Genomic DNA, 7,429 nt, shown 5'->3' with positions numbered 1-7,429 from the left:
GAAAAGCAGAAAACACAACAGGGCCAAGGGGATAATAAAGGCTAATGCCTGGAAATTGTCTATCAGATCCCATCTAATACTTCTTTGTAAAATGCATTGCTATCAGAAAAATAATAATGGAAACCACCCTTTCTGGCCAAATCTGTAGAGAAAAAAAAGGGGGTGGGGGGGATCATTAGTTTTATCTGCAGCAGGAAAACAAGGTACAATACTTGTTGCCAGTGCAACATGAGCAAGATGATACTGCAACTGACTTATCAGTGAGGCGCACACATCACCCACTGTGGTGCATATAGTATCTGTCCCATTACAAAGTAAAGCAAGGCAATAGAACTTCACTTTGCTCCCCATATGGAGGAGCACCTCTCTGCCCCATCACCTGGGTGGCTGAAGCCTACCATAATGGATTGACATAGAGGCTGATCCTGCAAATTGGGGGTAATGTGGAAGAGCTGTGACAGCCCTCAGTTAAGAGAAACATTCAAGCAAATTTACAGCTGAAGAAGATGTCAAAGTTCCATCGAAAGCAAAAAGACTGAAGAACATTTTTAAACCCCATTAGCTTCAAAGAGAATTAAATATGTGATTAAAGGTAAGTGCATAATTTTGTGAATAAGATTCTTTAATGACCCGTAAATCTACAGCTGTCTCATCAACATTATCTAAAGTAGGACCAGAAATTATTTCTAGTAATCTGAGGCTAAACTACTTGAAAATTAAATTTTATGATGAGCAAGGGACAATGATTCATATTTGAAATCTACACTTCATTCTCTTTCTGTCAGTCAAAACTGAACCTAAATCTCCTCACAGACACAAAATCCTCAAGGGTTTTTATTACCACCAATTTTATTACCTTATTTGTAGTTTTTATTTTCTTGTTAAAACTAGATAGAAGTTATCTAATAACTATGTTTGCCAGGATCAAGACTTCATAAAACCCTCTTAAAAATTGATGGTCTCATAAAGTAGCAGTCAAGCATGTTGAATCTGTATTTTTCATAGCTTAACTGTGCAAACCTATGAAAGAAAACCCATGTAGCTTTAAAACTTCAGCAGCACGCGCTCCCACCTCTCATCCTGCTACATGTAGGTGCTGTATCCTCCAGTGGTCACATCCACCAGGGCAGGGTCAGCACAGATGTGGCTGTCCCATGGCAGGCAAAACAAGCTGAGGGCCCCCCATGGGGCAGTGCCTGGTGGTGGGCAGCTGCAGAGTCCTGGTCCCATGTCCCAGAGGCATTCAGAGATCACCCAAAATCACAGACCCGATAGTCAAGGTCCTGTATCTAAGTACAACTTTTTGTATTGCTGGCTTCTTTTTCAAGTTCTTTTCAGGGTGTTCCCTATTCCCTACATACTTGTGGAAAGTAAACTGTGAGAAGGAAAAAAAAAAAAATCTTATAATTTTTGACAACTTGGCATTCCATAATTATGGTGGACTTTTTTTTCCTTTAAAATTGTAAGACAGGACTAGAACTGCAGTTTGTCTTTTTTTTTTTTTTTAATTGCCTCCTCGTCCACTAAGCTCTATTCACCTTCTGAAATAGTTATCTATTGATAAAACAATAATTTGAAACAGAAAGTTTAAATTTATTGAGTTTCAGAGTTTTTCAATAAAATATCATTTAATATTTCTTGCCTTTCCCCTTATACTCCACTTCTACTTCTTTTTACATTCCACACTCCAATGAGGAGAAAGGAAAAGAGATGCACTAGCATCATTAGCATTTTTGGCTCTTCCTAACCTGAAAACACAAAGGCTTTATTATTTTTAAGGAGAAAATTTGCCTTTTCTCCTGAAATATTTATCACATTCTACAAGTTTCTGTTCCATAGGGTTGATCACCTTTACACTTCAGAAATTCAAGACCGTCGTTCCCTGGCAGTATCCTTCTAGCAGTTCTTACATTAAACACCAGATGTCAGGTTTTCCGCCCAAACATCTTTAAACAGGTCGTAAGCATTTTCGGCATTCAATAATCTCTGGTCTAACTGGAAAGAAGAAAAACACGGGGGGGGGGGGGCGCCCGAGTAGAAGTAAATTGTGCTTGTAGAATCTATTTGGTATAACAAGAGTTTGACCATTAGTTCTTAAAATTTATAAATTAAAACCATGCTGGAAATGCCAGTATGGGAATTGGATCTGCTTCTCCATATCCTGAGGCTGGTAAAAGGCAGGATGCAGTAGCAGCATTTGACCATGGTAAATTTATTTAATCACTGGAGGCCTGTTGTGTCCTTTCTGTGCCCTTCTAAAAGACTGCAAATGCTCCCATATGTGTCCCATAACACATATATAGAATTAAAAGTTTGTAATAAATCATAAAAACTTGCAGTTTAGCTAAACACTGAACTCCCCTCCGGGAGTGAAGAGTTTTTAAAAGAGGTTATTGTTCATTGTACCAAAGCAGAACTGATTCTGAGGCATGAAGCAAGTTCTAGACTTAAATGTTCTGAGGGCTTGAAAATATAAAGGTGCAGTACTGTGCATCAGAACTAATGTAACAATGGAGAAGTGCTTTTGTTTTTGCTCGTGTGGTCTCTGATCAGATCCAGCTCTAAACATATGATGCCTGGCTGTCAGCTGAAGGAGCAGTTCTCCATTGAAAGAACATACTCCCAGACTGAAAAAGCAGAATGACAGTAACATGCACTGTGCTTTCTTAACAGTGGTTGTGTAGCTTTTACTATCATGAACATTCAAAGTAATTGCTTTTTGTTTTTCTTTTCCCCACAAGTTTCTTGTTGATTTTAAACAGGGTCCTGCCTTTGCTAAAGGTTTCCTTCCTAGTCAGCTGAGGCTTTCCACTGATGGTTTTGTTTACAGATCTCAGAGCTGGTGAGAAGGGAACTCCACCATGTCAGTATTGACTTGGTAGATGAGGTAAAGCTCTCATACTGAGTTTTCATATATTGTTCACAATATAGTCTGGAAACTATTAACCACAATACTATATATGCAATAAACCCACGTAAAAATGAATGCTAAACATTTCTATGTTTGGTTTTCTCTAGACTATAGACAAAGCTATTTGAATGCTTTAGGATTTGAAATTATAATACCCTCCTATCCTCAGTGAAGGCTTTTTCCCCCGCCCTGGAAGAGAACAGAGTTAAAGAACTTACAGTGTGTCCTTACGAGCTTAATGACGGCCAGTGGAGGAATGAAAGAATTTGAGTGCTATAAGCAAAATCTGGAAAGCAAAAAATCCAAAGAAAAAAATCCAAATCCATAATCACTTAATCACTTAATATATGGCTAGATAGCAGGAGGCAGAATAATGTCCTGGAAACCTCCACTTTCAGAAATGGAGGAGGAAAACTCAGAAACAAAGAGATCTGTTCTGATAAAGTCCCAGAAGTGGTGATTCAGGAAGTAAACCTGTTAAGGAGCGGAGGTAGGAGCTCCAAAAAAGAGTGGGAGAGCAGGCAACCAACTTGTTTTCCTCCCAAATCCTCTGCAACAGGATTTCCTTGTCACATCGTGTGGAGCCATGTAAATATGCCCCCTTTGGCTACGTGACAGGAATCATTTCCTCCACAATGCTTGTAGGGAAGGAAGGCCAAAAAAAAAAAAAAAAAAAAAAAGAGAGAGAGAAAGGTCAGGATCTTGGGGATTTGTATTAGCAGATAGCACTTAGTCAGGAAAGGGATAAAGATTACAGGGAAATGGTGCTATTGCTCTGTTATCCTTTTCTGTCACACATACTTTTTACACTAATCATAAGAAATATGTGGAAGAAAAATAATCTTATCTATTCTCCACATTCAATTTCTAATTGGTGCTTAATGAAGGGAATAAAGATTTTTAAATGTACCTAGAACAACCTCATGAGCTGAATTTTTTTTAGCATCTTCAGATATGAAAGTAAAAATATTTTTGCCCAAGATTCCAAATATTTCTATATGTATGTACATCCCCCCCCCCAAAAAAAAAGAAACATGGTAAAAGAGGCAGTGCACATTATGACAAGTTTAGTGTTCTCTCTGCTTCAAGGATTCCAACACTGAATAATAACTTAGATTAATAGTCTAGCTTTGGCATTACTGCACATTGTATCATACAACCAAGGAGAGTTCAGGTAGTATGACTATGTGCCTAGGTCACCTTTTCAATCTCTGTACTGAAAGTTCAGAGCATTCATTTTCAGCAGCCTAAGAAATGTGGCAGCAAGGCAACAGCTGTACTGCAAACCTGTAACTCCTGTAGCCCCATATTAATGCAGTTTTGCCAGTTTACAGGCTTAATTTGGTGTGGTTTATTCCCAGATAGGAAAATACTGCTTCAGTATGAAAGAATCCAACATTCACGCAAGGAACTGCATCAGTATAACTCCCAGGAAAATAATAATAATAATATATATATATATTTATATCTATCCTGGAAGATGCATATAGGTTCCTTAGTGGTCTATCTGCAGAATGTGCTGTGATTCATCTTGAAAATACTTTATATTTGTGTTCTGAAGGAACCACAGATAAATATTTTCACAGCAAAATTACTTAAGTAAAAAGTACTCAATAAATGCACTTCATTAGTATTGGCAGCCTCAGGAAAGCCTACAGCTGTTTCACATATGTATGGCTGAACCTGTAGCCTTCTCTCATTAGATCTTTCCAGATGTGAAAATCTTGTAGGTGATAAAACCTTTAATGACAAATCTGATTGCAATGCACAGTTATTGGTTGATCTCCCACAGTTGCTCACTTCTCTTTATTTTTATGGTCAGTATTATGAGCAGATTGAGTCACTGCAAGAAGGAGGTGAGGTCACCCTAAATCAAGCAATCATAAGTAGTCAGACATCTCCTGATCTGCTAGTTACTGTAATTATAGTTCTTTTTAAAATAATAATAATAATAATAATAAAAAAATATCTCTCTGTTAATGAAAAGGGCAAACTTTGGACTGGGGACTGAAGCATATGCTGATGAGGATTTTCTCCACATGTCTGATCCAAGTTTGTCTAAGGTTTAAAGTTATACCAATGCTTCTTATCTTGGTGCTCTGAAACTATGTCAAGTGAGCCTCAGTGCTTGTCCTCATGAACAGAGATTCGTGTAGCAAGAACCTCTCTCAACTGGCAATGCTTGTTGGCTTCCCAGCAGACAGGCACGAGTGATTTCTTGGGAAAGCTGCTGTGACAGGTTGGCATTTTTGAGATGTTTTGATGTTGCTGATAAGCAGTACCAGATCCACCAAACAAACTGCAGGGCTTTCACCGCAACCTGGACTTGCCAGCAGATTCAGATTCCACTGAGAGCATCAGAGCTTTACTTTCTGCCCAGACAGTATCTTCAAGTGTTACATTTTTTCCCCATTTATGCTTTGCTAGGATAAGAGGTTTATTGATGACCTTTCATTACCCCAGGGATCGTTTCAACATCTCCTGCTCTTTTCTTTTTATAACTCCATCTAGGACTTATTGTGCAAACCAAGCAACTAACCTTGTTGTTAGGGTAAGACATATTAATGTTGCTCCTAAAATGGCTACTAAAAAAAACAATTTCTGCAGGGAGAATGCAAAGCATTTCTCACCTACATTTATCAAGTTCCTGGCCAAACTTTTTTATTTTGTAAAAACAGCTTTCTACTGCAGCCTATAGATTGCCCTAGCTGCCCTGCACTTTTTAATATTATTACTTTTTTGCCTGTTCTAAAACAAGACATTCGATAAGAAGACTGGAGAATGCTTTTATGAACAGTTCTTTCAAGGTCGCTGAGTAGTACACACAGAAAGACACGTGATGCTGTGCGCAGACATTATTGGCATGTATACAAGCATATGGCTGTTTTCAGCAGTATATAATAATTCCTAAGGCAAAACGCATGACATTTATCAACACTTTTTGGTGTTGTTTTTTTTTTTCAATGTAGGTAGTGAAGTCTTAAGAATCGGCCTTCAGCTTAACTACAGTGGGGGGACAAAGAATGTCCCATGCAAAGAAACTGAGGAGAGAGGAGAGGAGAGGAAAAAGAAATTATCTTTCAAGGAATTCACTTAATGGATTCTCTGTTGATTCCTGTGTCTTTGCAGCCCTTCTGAAAGGACAGGCCACCTGACACTGTGTACGTGTTGTCTCATACTGGCTGTGTACTGCAGCAAGTAAGCTGTTAAGTTTTGGTCAAGGCAATGAGCTACCTGTTCTGACTTTTGATGCTTCTCATTTCCCACTGCAGTTCACCATAGGCAAACTATCTATAGAATAATCAATGCCACATATAGAGTAATCAATATACCACTGCTTTAATTTTGCAGGATCGCAGTTCAGCCACCTTTATTCCATCCATCTGTGAAGATTTTCTGAGTGTGGCACCTCTGCAGTGAAGCTAGACTTTACAAGCTGAAAAACACAGGAGATGGTGTTGCTTACCTTGTAAATTAGCATGAAAGCCTTAAAAATGAGACTTTTTTTTGACAAGTGTTGGTATAAAAAAAGGTATCATCTTACTCTGCAGAAGACTTATGGAGAGTAAGCAGACACTGCTTCTCGTGGCAGTAATAAAACTAAATCTGTGGAAAGGAAGTGCAGCATTTTGCTCCTGCTAGTGAACTAGGTTTTATTTTGCCTTTTCTTTCCTTGGTAGAATTGTTACACGTCCTACCAAATATTTGCTCTGGTACACTTGGAAAACTCCAGCTGGAAATCTGCACACGTAAATGTTATCTGACCAGGGGAAAATGCTTATATTCCTGTGTTCTTACACAAAGAGAGCATGCTGTTGGAGGTACCGCAGCAATACCTACAGCCTGCACCGCAGACCAGGGATGCACTGGCCCAAGCGGCGCCTCAGCTGCACTCACTCTGTCACACACAGCTGACAGTCTAAATAACTGAGACAGGCAAAGGGTAAAAGGGGAAACAGCGATAAAAGAGTATCTTGTCCAAGGCCACGGGGCCGGCCGGTCACCCAGCTGCAGTTATAGAGAGGAGGCCCCAGCTCGCACTGCAGCGTGCACCCAGCGGCTCCAGCTGTGCCGGCCGTGCTCTGTGGAGGTGATAAGTCCCAGCCCGGTCACGCAGCTTGTAATGGGAGCCTCTGCTGATAACGGCGGGCTTTGTTGAATTACAGACAAGCACAAGGAAGTCTTCAAAGTCGCTGTGGAATTTGGCTTTCAGAAGCGTAGCAGCATAATTTAAAAGAGCTACTTTGAATAGCTCCATGTGCCCACTGCCTGATCAGGTTAATTACTTAATTCGATTATTTTCTGAAATCCTTTTAAATTATTAACATTGGGGGAAAAATCAAGTACAAATGATAAAAGCATGATTTGATAATCATTTAATAAGGGTAGACAATTGTTTTAACAAATGCTCAACTTCTTTTCAGGCCTGAAGCTAAGAATGAAAAGATAGCAATTTGCACATCAGAGAATTACTCGTGGTATTTTTGAAAATGTACCTGCTAAGTATTTAACAAAACA

The sequence above is a fragment of the Oxyura jamaicensis genome, chromosome 3 (assembly GCF_011077185.1).
Source record: "Oxyura jamaicensis isolate SHBP4307 breed ruddy duck chromosome 3, BPBGC_Ojam_1.0, whole genome shotgun sequence".
Taxonomy (NCBI): Eukaryota; Metazoa; Chordata; class Aves; order Anseriformes; family Anatidae; genus Oxyura; species Oxyura jamaicensis.
Note: the sequence above shows the minus strand (reverse complement) of the source record.